The sequence below is a fragment of the Sorex fumeus genome, unplaced genomic scaffold (genome assembly GCF_029834395.1).
Source record: "Sorex fumeus unplaced genomic scaffold, SorFum_2.1 ptg000128l, whole genome shotgun sequence".
Taxonomy (NCBI): domain Eukaryota; kingdom Metazoa; phylum Chordata; class Mammalia; order Eulipotyphla; family Soricidae; genus Sorex; species Sorex fumeus.
The window spans coordinates 11,103,412-11,118,515 of NW_026606185.1; the positions used below are offsets into that span (position 1 = coordinate 11,103,412).

At 38.3% G+C, this 15,104-nt stretch overlaps 1 pseudogene; it reads left to right on the forward strand.

Moving 5' to 3' along the window:
- The first annotated feature begins 3,692 nt into the window (after positions 1-3,692).
- Positions 3,693-10,591, forward strand: LOC130045487 (signal peptidase complex subunit 2-like; annotated as a pseudogene).
- The last annotated feature ends 4,513 nt before the right edge of the window (positions 10,592-15,104 follow it).

The window sequence follows — 15,104 nt, forward strand, 5'->3', positions numbered from 1 at the left end:
ATGTAGCTGACCAGTTTACCAAACACTAGTTGTTGAAGAGGTTTTCCTTGCTCCACTTCATATTTTTTGCTCCTTTATTGAAGATTAACTAATAACATACTTGAGGGTCTGTCTCATGATAATCATCTATCTCACAGATCTGAGGCCCTGTCTTTATTCCAATAACATGCTGTTTTAGTTACTACTGCTTTGTAGTACACTTTGAAGTTGGAGAAAGTGATGCTTTCCATCAGCTTTTTCACAAACATTCCTTTAGTTACTTGGAGAATTTTTCCATACAAATTTCCATATGTATTCTTGCATATGAATTTCAGGAATGTTTATTACTTTGAAAAATGTGGTGGGTATCCTTCTAGGAACTACATTGAATCTGTACAATGCTTCGCTGAGTATTGGCATTTTGACAATATTAATCCTCCCAGTCTGTGAGTAGGGCATTCATTTCCATTTCCTTGTGAACGTTTTTATTTTGTGAAGTATTGTTTTGAAAATTTTCTTTGTGCAGGTCTTTCACATTGACTTTCTGTTTGTGTGTGTGATTTACTTCTAATTTCAGTGCATTGTGGTTTGAGAAGATTGATGATACAATTTCTATCTTCTTAATTTCATGGAGGTATGTTTTGTGGCTCAGCATGTGGTCTATCTTGGATATCTTGGAGAATGTTCTGTGCATACTTGAGAAGAATGTGTATTTAACTTTTTGAGGATGAAGTGTCCTATATATATATATATATATATATATATATATATATATATATACACACACACACTAAGTCCCTTTCTTCCAATTTTTCCCTCAGATGAAGTATGTCCTTGCTAAGCTTGAGTCTGGTTGATCTATCTATCAAGAGGTGACAAGGCGGTGTTGAAGTCTCCCACTAGTATTGTGTTCCTATAGATGTCTTTCTTCAAGTCTATGAGTAGTTATTTTAAGTACTTTGCTGTTCCCTCATTCAGTGCATATACATTTAGTATTGTAAGTTCTTCCTATTGTACAGATCCCTTGATAAATAAGAAATGGCCTTAACTGCCTTCACTCTAACCTTTAAAAATTTATAAGCTGGTTATATTCTTTAAGATAGAAAAAGTTGGCATGAGAGATAAAGTAGCATTACAGGCAGACATTATAAAGAAAATATCCTGATATGCACTGAAATGGTGCTTATCTGAGTGTCATTTTCAATAATTCTCTATCATTTTATTAGCATCCCCAACTGACCAGTGATGCTAACTTTTCTTAGGGTCTATGCAGAATAGAACAACCTTCCATTCATGTGATGTAGGTCAGAAACCAGAGGCATGCTTCATAAAATTTATGCTTTATAGTCTATGTAACCATGGAAAAGATTTAACTGCTAAATATACTTTGATTAAGTTAAAAACTATTTTCTATTTTGATTTTTACTTTCCCAAATATAACTAGATGCTTTACAGCTTCCTGCAAGTATTATTTGGGAGATATATGTTCCAGTTTGCTGTTTTACCTGGATAAGAAATGTCTTATATAATCTTAAAGTGCATAAATTTTCACACTATTTGCGGATTTTTAAATTTTAAATACAAAGATAAATACTCAACTATTTTACCATCTTTGTAATTCATAAAATTATTATTAATCAGCCTGTTATTTAAAACTTTGAAGTAGCATAGAGCAGGAGGCTAAAGTAGGAGATAGTAATGTGGCTTGCTCCTGGCCCCATGTTGATGTCATTATGTACTTAGAGAGAGGTTAACAATTGCAATAGGTCACTAGTAGTATGGTCACCGACAAAATTTTCTACTGTCTTATGATTAATTACACTTAAGTAGTACATTATTTATAAATACTTAGTTTTTTTGGATAAGCACTTAGCATGGGATCATTGGTATATGATAAAATTTGTTATTTCTACTCATTGTTGTCACAGATTTCATTTTAGGGATCAAAAAGAACTTGACCATTATATGTGACCATTTTCACATGATACTGGATTTTTACATATGAAAAACTATTGAGGACTTATGCATTTATTTTCATAAGTAGTTTTCTTTATTTTGACTGGGTCTAATACCAAAACTAATGTCATAGTGAAGTTTGCATCATAAAATATTGTGTTACATTTACAAATTCTCCTCTTTTGAAATTTGTTTAATTTTTTTAACTTTGAGTTTTATTTCTCCTTTAAATATTTGTTAAAACCGTAATCTTCTTTGGGAATTCTCTTTGTGGTAGGTTATTAACAGTCCATTTCATCTCTTAAACAGAAAAGAATAACTTGAATTTGATAGCTGGCATCTATCATAAAGGTTTCCATTTTTCTAAATTGTTGAACTAATGGGGATAGTTATATTTTTCAAAAAGTATTGTATCTTTAAAGTATATAGAGTCTATAGAATGATATTATAAGTTTTGTCCCTCCCATTATAATTTTCTTTTCTAAATATTTTAGTGAATCTGGCTAGAGGGTTTGTAATTCTATTTTATTTTTTGAGATTCATATTTTGCTTGATATGCTTCTTCATTGTTTTCTATTTTGGTTTAATTGATTCTTTTTCTTTGTCATTTTATTCCTACAATTTGCTTTGAATTTGATTTATTTCTGTGTTAAATAGTTTCTCAGTTTCATTTCCAATAACTGATTTTAAATTTGAGTTAAATCCTCTGTGAAATAAGCATTTGTTGAACAAATTTCCTCTTAAGCCATAGTTAAGAGCATTCCACCAAATTTAATATGCTATATTTTGTTTTCAATTAAACAAAAGATTTTGTTATATAAAATTTAATGAAATTATTACAAGTTTCTAAAAAATTTAGTTTCTAAATATTTGGATTTTTTCCAAATTATTATTTTATTTCTCATTTTTAAATAGTTTAAAAAATGTTGAATCTCTCTGTGTTGTAGTTATAAAGTTATTTGTAGTTGCATTTTTGGCATACAATGTTTGAGCATCAATCTCATTACTATGTTCACTTCCTACCATCAGTGTCCCCAGTTTCCTTCGTGCCCTCGAGTTTATCTCTAAGGCAGACACATTTTTATTTTTGCTTTCTCCTTTAAGCACGGTGGTTTGATAGGGTTCTATACATATCATTTTGCCTTCTTTCAGCACTCAGTTCTGGTCCAGAGTGATCGTTTCCCTATCATTGTCATAGTGGTCCCCTTTCTGTCCTTCTCCACTCTTAGTACTCTTGCAAGCTTCTTATTAAGGACCAGTTATCATCACTTTTCATAATGTTGTTCGCTCTGTGGTCTAAGAACATTTTTAGTATAATTTTAGTATTTAATTTTGGATTAATTTGTGATTTCTTCCAGAATTTTGGTCATAGATCCATAGATCCATTTTTTATTTAAAAAATGTAATATTTTATTGATACAGCATTGATTTACAAGATTTTAATTGTATCTTTTTCTCTTTTAAATTTTATGTTTATTGAGAATTCATGATTTACAAAGATGTTCATAACAGAGTTGTTTTAGGAAAATAGTAATCCAACACCAATCTCACCACCAATGTCACAAATCCTTTCTCAATATCTATATAACAAATTTATTTCACATTGCTTGGATAAAACTTAAAGAAATGAAGTCTAGAATTATCAGAAAATAAGTAAATAAAAGTTAGTTAGTAATGATTTGATTGTTATATGATTTTTTACCCAGCCGCCGCTATGCTCTAGGCCTCTTTGCATATGCTTGGGCCAGGCCTCACGCATGAGTGAAGTTCCACAGAACCAGGTAATGCGAAACTTTGAGACCTTGAACTCCAGGCTCAACAGGACCTGGAAACAGAGATCCTCTACTTGCTTCTCCCAATCTCTGGTAACCCTAAGGATCACACCCAAAAGACCCACACTGCCAATGCCAGATAAATACCTCATTGGCCGACCTCCACTACCCAGCCACCACCATGCACCAGGCCCCTTTACGGACTGCGTGTCCGTGAAGCAACCAAGTGACACATCATAAGACACTTAATACCCATTTTCCATAATTACCGCACCATATTTGATGGTCTTTAAATATGGTGTGAACCATGGGAACACCTGTAAGGGTAATTAGAGGCAGCCCTAAAAGCCTCCATCCCTCTCAGAGAGCCCCTCAATCTATCGAGAGTATCCCGCCTGCACAGCAGAGCATGGCAAGCTACCTGTGGTGTATTTCAATATGCCAAAAACAGTAAAAAAATGGGCCTAATTCCCCTGACCCTGAAAGAGCCCCCAATATGGCAGTGTTAAGAAGGATGATCAAGGAGAGGCTGATAAAATCTCAGGCCTGAACTGGGCTGCCAAAACGAAGAAGGACTAAATGACTGTCTGTATTTTCAATGCGATTATTCTGGCATTGGAAGCATTCATCAAGAACCTGATGGTGCAAGCGCAGAAGATCAAGTATGACATCATTGGTCTGACTGAGATGAGAAGGCATCTATCACATCACGCCATTTTCGACAATAGAGAAGCACTGTTCTTCTGAACATGTGACAATAGAGGTGTTGGTTGTATCAGTGTTCCTGTCAACATGAACTTGGCCATGAGCACTGATTCATTCAAATGCCTAACAACCCAATGATTATGCTTGAATAGATGTGGCTGTCTGCCGGCAGTTTCTATCTTCATTGTCTGTGCACTAACATCCAATTACAAAGAAAAAGAAATTGAGAAGTTCTAAATGGAGCTAGATAAGTTCTATAAAGAAGACCACCCCATCTATAAGATCATTGTTGTTGATTTCAATGCCACGATAGGACCGAGAAGGTCACCTGAAGCACTCCACATTGAGATCCATGCCTAGACTGGAACGAACAGGGTGAAAGACTATCTGAGTTCATCATGTCGAACAAGACCATTTATGGTAACTCACAGTTCCAGAAGGCCGAATCTAAACGTAGGACATGGGAGTCTCCTGGTGGACAGTTCCACAATGAAATTGACCACATCATATTCAATCAATGGTTTTGCTTGACTGATGTTGTTGTTGTCCCAAAATTCCAACTGGGAATCAGACCACTGTCTCCTTCATGCAAAATTCTACTTCACAGAGAGGGGAGAAAGGACTGCGAAGTTTAAGAGGAGAAAGAACTCCAAGAATAACCACCAACTGGGAGCTCGTTGGCACTATTGTGGCAACATGGAAGATGCTGTCATTGACAATATTGAGGAGTAATATGATTGACTGGTTCAGCACCTCCATGACTGCACAATGAATGCCAAGAGTGCGAAAGCCACAAACAGATGCCTGTCTTCGGAAACTCTTGAGCTCATTTGCCAATGTGGTTTGGCTCAAGCCTCAGACAATCACAAGCTAACGTCTGAGCTTGCAAAGCTGTGCATAGAAACAATAAAGGAAAACCTCAAAGAGAGAAGAGCAGCACTGTTGGCTGATGCGGCAGAAGACAGAAAAAGTATTCACAATGCTCCCCTGTCCTTCCCCAACTACAAGACCAAGATGACTGCCCTCTGACATCTTGATAGATCTATCACATCTTCCAGAAGGGCAATGGAGAAAATTATCCACAACTTCTACTTGGATCTATTTGATAGCCATGTCTACCTGTCCACATACCAAATTCTGCCGGATGGATATATCATTCCCAACATTCTCCCTTCCAAAATCCAACATGCCGTTTTGTCGGTAAAGAAGCATACATCACCCAGTCCAGACAAGGTCAGACCTGAACACCTGAAGAATCTGCCACCAGTACTCGCCAATACACTGGCTTGACTCTTCACTCACTACCTATCTGAATGCAAGGTTCCATCCCAATGGAAAACCAGGAGGACCGTTCTGCTGTACAAGAAGAGAGACATGTACAAACATCGGCAACTATTGCCCGATCTGCCTGTTGTTCATTGTCTACAAGTTGTTCGCTCGAGTCATCCTGAATAGAATACTGGATGAGGGACAACTGTATGAGCAAGCTGCGTTCTGACCAGGATTCTGCATAATTGACCATATCCACACAGTGATCAAGCTCATTGAGGTTTCTCAAGCGTTCAAGACACCGCTCCATCTAATGTTCATCCATTTAAAGAAGGCCTTTGATTCTGTTGAGACAGAAGTGGTCCAAGCCCTAGCCAAACAGGGCGTTCAAACTCAGTACATCAGGATCCTCCTGATTACGAGCTGTATTACGAATTCACCACCAGGATCTCACCATTCTACAAGGAAGTGATCATCGACATAAAGAGAGTGGTTTGGCAGGGTGATAACATTTCACTGAAACTCTTCAGTGCCATCCTCGAGAACATCATGCGATGACTGGGAAAGAATGGGAGTGAAGATAGACAGCAACTACACCACCTCTGCTTTGCTGATGACGTCATTCTAGTAACACCAAACATTAGCCAAGCATCACGAATGCTGGGCGACTTTACTGTGAGCGTGGAAAGGTCAGACTGCAGCTGAATCTCACCAAGACAATGTTCATGAAAAACAAACTAGTCCCTGACATTCCATTTTCTCTCAACAGAACAAACATCTTTGAATGCAGCAGCTATGTGTACTGGGCTGAGAACTCAACATGAGGAATGATTTGGCACCAGAACTGGGCAGGAGTAAAAAAGAGGCATGGAATGCCTTTAAGAGCGTCAAAGAAGTTGTTAAGAGGAGGAAGAACCTCCAGCTCCAGGCACATCTTTTCGACTCAACCATTCCTCCTGCACTATTATATACCTCAGAGATCTGAGGCCTACGAAGATAGGATGAAAACACTATTCAGGTATCCCAAAGAGGAATCGCAAGAGCTATGCTTGGAATATCACGTTTCACTCAAGTGAGAGAAGGAATCTGGAGTTCTGACCTCCATCGATGATCAAGAATCAGGGACACTGTCTCATTTGCCAAGGCATCGGAAATCAGGTGGGCCATTCACGTAATGTGATTAAGAGATGACTGCTGGACTACAGCTGTTACAGACTGAATTCCACAGTACAACAAAAGGATGGGTTTCCGCCCACCTATGAGATGATCAGACTTCTTTGTCAAAACCCTGAACAAATAGTTTGAGGCTCTTCGTGTTCCTGAATCAAGCAGATGCCATTGGGCTATACTAGCACACAACAGGGGCGAATGAAGACATTACTGGTACTCACTCGAGCAAATTGATGACAAACGGGATGAAAAGGGATGCAGGTGATGATTTTTTAAAATTTTATAAAGTAGTTCATGATTTTTGATTACATTTAATAAAGACGAATCCCACCATCATTACACCTTCCGACTACATTTCAGATGTTTCCATCATGAACCCAAATCCTTGACCCCAAACAGAACTGAAATAATATTTCTCTCTAAGGTTGGTTGTCTCCTATTTTGAATCCCATTTAATGTCATGCAGTACTCTTGGACTATGGGTCGATGATGTCCTATGAAGTGTTGCAGCCGCGTGGTCAATGGAAAGATTCACTCCTGAGTGAGTCTCCGCCCAGCATGTGGAGAGAAGCCATGAGCAGGGTGGCGGTTGGGTTCTAGAGGTTATCGGCTGCCAGGACTGGATCCCTTGAGGAGGTAGGGGTCTCCCCTTCCCCCTCTGAGGTTCTCCAAGTGAAAAAACCTGGCACGGGGTATGGATACATATTTATGGCGAGCATCATGTTGCTCCCTTCTGGGAGAGAAGGACATATGATCTGGATGGTGGCTGATGACGACATTATCTGGCACCAGCCAGGGGTGGTTTATGGTCCATCGTCAGAGATCGGGGTGAGGGGGATATGTGAAGAGGACCTCCATTCCTGGTCCCGTTGAACTCAGAGTCCTCAGTTACAGAGTCTGGCATACCTGGGTTTTCTGGGGATTCACTTGTGTGCGAGGCTCAGTCTAAGCATGTGTAGAGTGGCCATTAGCAGGGTAGCACTTGGGTTCTGGAAGTTTTCGGCTGACAGGGCTGGGTCCTTGGGGCAGGAAGGGGTCTTACCCGCCCTCCTCTGGGGTGCCCCGGGTGAAACAGCTTTGTTGCAGGGTCTGGCAGCATGACTATGGCAAGCCTACATTTTAAACAGCTTTTATTCCAGTAGAGGGCATTCATATGCACCATTAGTGAATGACAGACTCTCATACTAAATGAGATTTCTCCTGTCCTATTTTTTTTTAATTTAAGGAAGATATTCTGGACAACTTTATTTATTTATTTACTTTCAATTTGGTGATCTAGACCACATTTTATTTTTTATTTTTTCCCCAATTTTATTGTTTCTGGGCTGGAGCGATAGCACAGCGGTAGGGCATTTGCCTTGCACGCAGCCAACATGGCCAACCCGAGTTTGATTCCTCCGCCCCTCTCGGAGAGCCCGGCAAGCTACCGAGAGTCTCGCCCGCATGGCAGAGCCTGGCAAGATCCCCGTGACGTATTCGATATGCCAAACACAGTAACAACAAAGTCTCCAATGGAGACGTTACTGGGCCCGCTCGAGCAAATTGATGAACAATGGGAGGGCCTTTACCTTTATTGTTTCTATAAAGTTGTTCACAATAATTTACTACATTTACTATCTCAATACCAATCCTCCATAACACCTTTCCACCACCATTATTTAGAATTTTCTCACCACTACCCAAGCCTGCCCCAAAAGCCAGTCGAAAATAGATTATTTTGTATGGTTTATTATGAAAAATGCATTAAAAATGATACAAAGAAGTTTCCTTACAGCAAAATGTCTGAAGATTGTTATATCTTACCATAGAGACATTAAGCCTTTATATAAGAGATTACATATTAGAACATTGTATGACTCAAACCCAATCATGAACAACTTTGTAACTGTGTATCTCATGGTGATTCAATAAAAAATAAAAGAAAAAACTAAAAGAAAAAGAGATTGCATGTTGTTGCATGTTGAGTTTTTGTGTGCTAATGTTTATCTACTTATTTTTGGATCAAGATCAATTACCTTCTACCTTAACCCCCATAAATATGGTGTGCTACTCTTGGTACACCATGGAAACCAGTATGAAATCTCACATGGCTGCAAATGTGACTGCACACTTCAGGGATTCTAAAATTTTAAATATCTCCTTTTCTTTAAAGGAGCTTTTTTAGTTCTTCTTGCAAATTACTCTTGGCGGTACTCAGGGGACCATATGGGATTCTGGGAATTGAACCCAAGTCAGCTGCATGCAAGGCAAACACCCTACCTGCTGTGCTATTGCTTCAGCCCCTAGACATTGATTATTTTGCTGTTGATTTCTTTATATACTCCTATGGATGTCATCATTCAGTATTTGTCTTTTTCCTTCTAACTTATTTTACTTATGTCATACCTATCTATTTCATCCATTATATATAAGTGTTTGTTTTTTTGCATTTCCATAGAAATATGGAACACATATCACATATTATTTATCTGTTTATCTGTCCTTGGAGACTTGGGGACTTAGGTTATTCCCAAACAGTGGAAATTCAAACAGTTCACTAAGCAGTGAACATAGGTGTGTATACATCTTTTTGAATTTATGTCTATGTTTTATTGGGATGAATGCCAGAACAGAAATTCTGAATGATATGGGAGCTCTACTTTTTTATTTTATTTTTGAAATCTCCATAAGGTTTTATTTTCATTATTTTTTAAAAAACATTTATATTTAGGTATTTAGGTTTACAATATTGTTACTATTTGGGAGACATTATCTCAACATCACACTCACTGCCAGAGAACACGCTCCCCTTCACCAGTGTCCCAAGTACCTCTTCCCTACACATAAGCTTAGTGCTAAAGATAAAATCTTCAGTTCTGATGGCTTTGGTCATTTGTTCCTTTACTATGTTTATGGATTTTTTTTCTGAAATCTCATATTACGGTTAAATTATTTTTTAATTGTGAAGGTGGTGATACCTATACACAAATAAGTAAACAGAGCCAAAATCATTCGATTATGCAATATTGAAAATCAATAATACACCAATAAAGTTAAATGTTTTTTCAAAAAATATTACAAGTACATTATTAAAAATTCGCTTCTGATAAGTTGAAGAGCTGCCACCTAGGCAAAGAAGTTGACAGTGGTGGCTGCACCAGTAACCAAGGGGGTTTGTTGGATAAGTGGAAGATTGATGATAAGCCTATGAAAATTGACAAATAGTGTGGATCGGCTGTGAAAAATTCTTAGATGATTCTGCTAAAAAGGCTCTTCTGGGTAAGTGCAAGTGTGTGAAGATTTTTGACCTGATTGCCAGTCGCCTCACCATCTGCACCACCTCTTGTGTCTTTGCCATGACAAACTTGATTTGGAACCATGTGCACCCGTTTCAGGGTCCAAGCCTGTTTTGGTTTAGTGTGTCTGATCCTGTTTTGCGACACTGGGGATCCTGGCCATTCATATAAAGAGAAGAGCATCTTCCTCATGGCCCACAGGAAAGATCCTACAGGAACGGATGGATCCCGATGATATTTGGCAACAGTCCAATAGCCTCATAAGGTTCACGACCAATACACACTGAAGCAGACCTTCGTGAAGGGGAGAAGAGCAGCACGATTCACCAAGAATTCACCAAGGCTAGGTTCACCAAATCTGTTGCTAAGTGTTTTCACCATAGCAGGACACAGGGCATGCATGCGAATGAACCTGAAATATTCAGGGTCCAGGACAGTCTCACCACAGAAAGGAAAACGGAATAGCCGATGCTCAAAACAGTTGAATTACAAGGCGAGAGGGGAAGAAACAGAGCATAACATGGTTAAAGTAAGAAATGTGTAAAAAAAGAAAAGTTCCTATTTGTCCCGAGTTTTTAGACTGCTATGGGAAAGTGGGATTTTCTAGCTCAGACATGAGAAATTTAATTATGCTCTCTAGCTCTAGCCTCCTTGGTCTGCTAATTGAATTGTTTTCATTTGCTTTTCTAGAAAAGCATTTTTGTTAAAAGCTGTACAGAGTTTTTTCCTATTACGTAGCAGTATTTTATAGCTTTGTGGCATGCAACATTTGAAGACTTGACTTTTAAAATCAATCTCTTGCTAGATTCATTGTATTACTTCCTATTTCAATAGTTGTTTCCTTTAATTCTGGAAACATCTCACAGCTTTCCTTTACTCACCATTTGTGTGTGTGTATATCTGACTTGGGGAGAACAGGGTGGGAAAGACATAGTTTTATAATTTATTTAAAACAGACCTCTGCCTGCTACATTTTGTGCTCTTAACCAATTAAAGAAGCCAATGGCATTTTCAGTTTTATATCATCTGTTTTCCACTAGTAATATCCCTATCGATTTGCTTGTGAACTTTATTAACTGCCATTTTCTAAACTGTTTTTCAATAAAAGATGTGAAAAAATCAATATTTGTATGTTTGTGCTATTAATTTTAAGTTACATGAAATAGATAAATCCTAGAAATATAAAATTAGTAGGAGTGAAGAGAGTTAAGAAAATTGAAGAGATGAATCTGAATAGATCTATAGCACTGTAGCACTATCCTCCCGCTGTTCATCAATTTGCTCTAGCAAGCACCATTAAGGTCTCCATTGTGAGACTTGTTGTTACTGTTTTTGGCATATCAAACATGCCACGGGAAGCTTGCTAGGCTCTGCTATGCAGGCGTGATACTCTCAGTAGCTTGCCGGGCTCTCCAAGAGGGATGGAGGAACTGAACCCTGGTTGGCTGTGTGCAAGGCAAACGCCGTACCTACTGTGCTATCGGTCCAGCCCCTGATTAGATCTATAGAAGTATAAAATTGTGTTTAATCCTATGGAAAGGAATATTGGCTTTATGTTGGAAGATATTATAGATACCTCTTGTCTGCATTAATAAGTAAAGGGTTGTAACATGAATCTCCATGGGTGAAAAAATGTTAAAAACCCACTTAATTAGATATATACAATTTGATATAAATTAGATGTTAATTTGTTATTGTGAATATAATCCCTTAACAGTACAGGAGTAAACAAACTTTTCTTACTCTAGTAGAGGACAACCATAAGTGACATGAGTAAATTCCTCCCAAGTACTCAAGAATTGATCTTGCCTTTAAGGAAGTTCTTTTATTTATTTTTTCATATTAAACCTATTTTATTTTTTTAATTAATTAACCTTATTTTTTATTGAGTCACCATGAGATACACGTTTCTAAAGCTGTTCCTGGTAAGGCTTCAGTCATACAATAATCCAACACCCATCCATCTACCAGTGTCCATTTCCCACTACCAGGGTTCCTGGTTTCCCTCCTGCCACCCCACTTCCTCCAGCCTGCCTCTACTACAGGCATGAAGCTCTTTTAATGCTTCTCACAAAACTGGTTTCAAATTTATGAAATTCTTAATCTATTTCCTGTTCCTGAAGCTCTGTATCTTTACTTCAAATCTATATGATATTATGACTGGATAGAGTTAATTTGGTGACATGTTCAGTTCATTGAGTTTTGGCTTGTAGAACCTTACTAGATAAACCGGCTGTGATCTATTAGATCTATGGGTTTTCCTTTGTATGTAAGTCCTTTTTTGGTCTTGCTGCTTCCACTATTCTGCCTCTATCTAGAGATTTAATTATCTTTATTTCAATGTGTCTTGGGGTTTTCCTGTTTAAAAGCTTTCCTATTTTCATTGGGACCAATCATGTTCCTTGGATCTGGGTGTCTGTATTCCTCAACCATGGGATTCCTCAATCTATAATTTCTTAAACTATTGTTTCTTCATCAAATATGCCTTCCTGTTAGTAAATGATTCTTATGGTTCTTATATTGTATTAAGATTGTATTATTATTGATTCTTATATTGTATGGTACATTATATTGTTATACTGTCTTATATAAGACTCTAATAATTCTTGAATAGTTCCTATTTTTTTAAAAAAATTATTAGTGAAACACCATGAGGTACAGTTTTAGACTTACAAATTTTTGTACTTGGGTTTCAGTTATACAATGATCCAGTACCCATCCCTCCACCAGTGCCCATTCTTATGTTTGTTCCTCTTGAACTTATAAATCTGCGGTATTCTATTCATTTCTTATTATACTGAGTTTTCTTTTCTTTTCTTCTTTTTGGGGGCTAGGGAGAGATACCTGGTGACATTCAAGATTTACTCCTATCTCTGTACTCAGGAATTATTCCTGATGGTGCTTTGGATGTGGAATGTCAGGGATTGGACTCAGGTCAGTTGCATACAAGTCAAGAACCCTACCCATTGTACTATCTCTCCAGCCCCAATGTTGTTTTCTAGTAGTTTCCTATACCTCCTCTTGGACTTCCTTGATTTTTTCCTTTATGCTGCAAACCTGCTGCTCATAATTCACACTCTTCATTTCTCTTTTAGTTATTTTTTTTAAATTTCAGTACACATAAGTTATTTTTCTTTTCTGACTACCTGTGTCATTATTTCTTTGAAATCTGTAAACATCTTACAATGGTGTCACTAAAGTCATTGTATCTGGATTTACTGAGTTGGCTTGTGCTTTTTGAGTCTTCTGTGTTATTCTAAATAAGCCTTGTGTGTTACTGTTTTTGCTCCTTTGGTTAGTTGGGATTCTCTGCAAAATCCCCATTGAGTTTGCTGTGTTGAAGGCAAATCTCTGTGGCAAGCCCTTATGGGACTCTGAAAATTAGGCTGGGAACTACTCTTTTCCTTTTCTGTTCATCTTCACACAGTGATAAAGGGCATAATTGTGAGCAGTGATGAAGAAATGTTACACAGCCAAATATGTGACCACACACTTCAGGCACTGTGGGATTTGTCCCATTGAAATGGTGGTGATTGGTCTTGGAGGTTGCAGGGCCTATTCAGAAAAAAAAGAAACCTGTCAATCGACAAATCTAAAAAGGCCAAAGGTATGATGTTTTAATATTTTGTCCAGTTAAATAATGTGTCCTTTGATTTTGGTGTTTCTTTTGTAATATAGAAGTTTTCTAGTTTGGTTAGTAGCTTGGTACAGCCTCAGTTGCTTACATTCGATCAGTTGACATCCCGTTACTCATCAATATGCTTGAGTAGGCACCAGTAATATCTCCATTTGTCCCTGTAGGATGCTATTGCAGCCCAATGGCGACTGTTCATTGTAGGAACACAAACAGCCTCAAACTGATCATTCAGAGTCTTGAAGAAGAAGTCTGACCATCTTGTAGGTGGGCAACCACACGATCTTTTGACATCCATGGAATCAAGTCAATGACAGCTCTAGTCCAGGGTTGTCTCCAAATCTCTTTACATGTCCAGCCCATCTGATTTTCGATGCCTTGGCAAACAAGACAGCATCCCTGATTCTTGACCATTGCTGGAGGTCGGAACTCCAGATTCTTTCTCTCATTTGAGTGAAGCGTGATACTACAAACATAGCTCTTTTGATTCTTCTTTGAAAGACCCAAATAGCATTCTCTTCCTGTTTTCATAGGGCCCAGGTCTTTGAGGCATATGTTAATGCAGGAAGAACAGTGGAATCGAAGAGATGTGCCTGGAGACTGAGGTTCTTCATCCTCTTAGCTATTTCTTCGATGCCCTTGAAGGTGTTACAAGCTGCTCTCTTCCTTCTGCGCAAATCAGGTGCCAGGTCATTTGTCATGTTGACTTCTCGACCTAGGTACAAATAACTGTTGCATTCAGAGATGTTCATCTCGTTGAGAGCAAATGGAACGTCAGAAACAAGACTTGTTTCTCATAAACATTGTCTTTGTGAGATTCAGCTGTAGTCCGACCTTTCCACACTCATGGTCGAAGTCGGCCAGCATTTGTGCCACTTGGCTAATGTTCGGTGTTATTAGAACGATGTCATCAGCAAAGTGGAGGTGGTGTAGTTGCCAACTGTATATCTTCACTCCCATTTCTTGCCATTCCAGTCGTTGCATGACATTCTCGAGGGTGGCACTGAAGAGTTTTGAAAATAGTATCACCCTGCCGAACCCCTCTCTTGACATAGATGATCCCTTATTTGTAGAATGGTGAGATCCTGGTAGTGAATCCATAATACAGCTCATGGAGGATCCTGATGTGTTGAGTTTGAACACCCTGTTTGGAAAGGGCTTCGATGACTGCTTCTGTCTCAACAGAATCAAAGGCTTTCCTTAAATCAATGAATGTTAGAGAGAGTGGCTCTTGAACTCTCAAGAAACCTCAATGAGATTTGTCACCATATGGATATGGTCGGTCGTGCTGAATCCTTTGCAGAATCCGGCTTGCTTGCATGGTTGTCCATCTAGTGTTTTGCC